At 37.5% G+C, this 2,843-nt stretch overlaps 1 non-coding gene across 1 annotated transcript; it reads left to right on the top strand.

Annotated features, from left to right (window-relative positions):
- Positions 1-2,769: 2,769 nt before the first annotated feature.
- Positions 2,770-2,842, top strand: trnaf-gaa. Its single transcript has one exon. It is a non-coding gene; the product is annotated as a tRNA-Phe (tRNA).
- The last annotated feature ends 1 nt before the right edge of the window (position 2,843 follows it).

The following is a 2,843-nucleotide window of genomic DNA, read 5'->3' as shown; positions in this document are numbered from 1 at the left end:
GCCTCCATAGGGTGAAAAAACATGCTTTACATACGGCGGCTCATTAATGTGTGTGTGTGGGAGGGTCTGTGCTGTCTGCTGAACGTGCATGGGATATACAGATGTGAGGGTATTTGTAAGAAGTGTGTGCAGTCAAATATGACAGAATCACAGCAGAGAGAGAGTTTTTACTAAATATAACTTCACTCTAACAGGTGATGTAGGAGTTGAATGTGTCAAAGTGTGTGTTTTGATCATGTGCTGGTGTTATGGGTGCACACTGCTTATATGTTGACAGCAAGACTGCATTTATGGACGCATAAGTCCACAGGATGAATAAACATGCTTTACATATGGCGGCTCATTACTGCCCACAGAACCTTATTAATGTCTGCTGTATGTTGTGTGTGTGTGTGTGTGTGTGTGTGTGTGTGTGTGTGTGTTCTGCAGCATGGCAGTAAACATGCTATGCATATAGAGGAATGGCTACTTTAACTATAGTATAGGCAGCTGCTTGCAGTCAGTGCTGCATGGACTCTCCTCGTTGATAAGGCCACATACAGTTACTTAACTGCTTTGTTCAAGGGACGCCACTGGTTGCATGCTGAAGCTGTGAATTGATGTTAGAGATGAGAGATAAGACAGGGTGATACTTTGTTGTCTGTTTTTACAAAAAAATTGCATCCTCAAGCTTTTAACAATCAACAGAAAAGCATTAAAACAAAAGAAAAATAGAAAAAGGCGTGTCTCCCTGACAGTAACTGTGGTTATATAGACAACATTTTCTTAAGGTAATGTTAGTAAAGTCAGTCTAGAAGAAGAAGGTAGAAGTAGTAGTAGAAGGTAGATTTATTAGTCATTTTTTAAACAAAGTTTATACAAAAAAATTACCTTTGTCCTTGATCCTGCTACGTCTGATTACAATATGATTAGAGATGTGGAATTAACTCTTTATACTGCGCTTTATATGTTAACATGCCCCTAAATCAATTAAAATATCCTGCAACTTTTTTGACTTACACAGAGTGGTTACACTCACTGTGAAGCATCTATCTGCTGGAAATTAAACAGAATTTTTGTAGGAAAATTCAATTAATTCAATACATAAAACATAGAAGGAGAAGTGGTTCCGCCTCTTAATACAATTTAGCAAGTAACATAAGTGTAAATTTCTGTAGCTACAAATTACAGATGTCCCCTAAACATCTCATATGCAGACATTTGGTAGACCCCAAAATTTACTTCACTTCTCATAAGCCCTAGCCCTATTTGCATGGGAGTAGTATTTCATGGGTACCTATGGTAGTTTGTAATATTTGTGGAGGACCTCTGCAATTTAAATCCTGTGCAAATTGTTACGCAATTTACCTACCATATTTTAGGCAAACACAGAGGTCTCAGGATAATATTAGTCCCCTGCGAATCAGCATCAGCATGAATTTCTGAATTTGATAAATTTTATTAATATAATCAAAACCTCTTTTCATCAGTATTTTCTCTGTGTATCAATCTTTTAGTCGTAGTCATGTCTTAGTATTATAAAGTCAGTGAGTCTATCTGTTATGACGGATCATTCAGGTGAATTCAGCTAAAAGCTACCAGCCCTGATTGATTCTTTCACTCTACTACACTTCAGGCATGAAGGAAAGATGCAGATGAAAGGGAAAGAGATGGCTTCATCATGGATTTTCAAGCCATAATACATTTAAAAAATAGATATCCAAGCAAAGCAGATGCAGCTCAGTATGTGAAAGCTGCTCTTTTTTGTGTTGTGTTCACTATACACCATCATTCATGTGAGAAAACCCAAACTATGATGCAAAATCTAAACATAACATTTCTCCTCTTAATCCCTCAGAGGCCGACTCCTTTCTGGGGATTTGAGGTTTTTATTTGAGAGCTGTTATATTTTCTGAAAAGATGTGCAGGCTGTATGAGTAAACGGAGTGTGTGTGTGTGTGTGTGTGTGTGTGTGTGTGTGTGCGTGCGTGTGCGTGCGTGTGTGCGTGCGTGCGTGCGTGCCTGCGTGCGTGGTCTATGCTGTGGACCGCATAAAGACACAGCTCTTCGCATCTACAGGGCTTATCTGAACATAAGCAGATGGTTGTGGTTTCTCTTTTTCTCTGAGGAAAGAACAGTAACTAAGGATGTTTATATGTGGAGGAAAAAGAAGACTGACCTTTTCTATTACACCTGTGCAGGTTTTTATTTGTTGTCATGTCAGTTTCATGACTATTGGAGGAGTGACTAAGAAGGAAGTAAAGATAGTATAAAACAAAGGCTTACATTGTGGATAATAGCATTTCAAATAAATACTGATACCATTAAAATCTACATGTGATTAGAATTTATTTTTGGGTGTGCATGTGAGTTGTAAAATTTAAAAAGCAACCAAACTAAACTAAACAGGATGTTGGCATATTAGCCTGCAGTAACTTTGTTAAACTACAAATACAGCACCAGATATTAAACTATTTACTATACTAAATTATTTGCATTGCTTTAGAGCTGAATTTGGAGTCTATAATTGGCAGAAAAATAATTGCAACAATTGAATTAAAAAATGCTAAATTGTTTCAGTCATTTTTCAAGCACAATTGTCAAAAATGATGTGGTTTAACCTTCTAAATTTTTAGGATATGCTGCTTTTCTCTATTTTATTTATAGTTTGTTAATCAAACGTCATCTGGCTGAACTGACAATGAAGAGTAATCAGCTGTGTCAGTACAAAGTCACAGATCAGATACTATCTACACACACTGAACTCTGACCTGTTTGTTGGCTTACTGAGCCGAAATAGCTCAGTTGGGAGAGCGTTAGACTGAAGATCTAAAGGTCCCTGGTTCGATCCCGGGTTTCGGCAG

The sequence above is a fragment of the Plectropomus leopardus genome, unplaced genomic scaffold (assembly GCF_008729295.1).
Source record: "Plectropomus leopardus isolate mb unplaced genomic scaffold, YSFRI_Pleo_2.0 unplaced_scaffold26589, whole genome shotgun sequence".
Taxonomy (NCBI): domain Eukaryota; kingdom Metazoa; phylum Chordata; class Actinopteri; order Perciformes; family Serranidae; genus Plectropomus; species Plectropomus leopardus.
The sequence above is the reverse complement of the archived record's forward strand: the minus strand, read 5'-3'. Positions and strand labels throughout refer to the sequence as shown.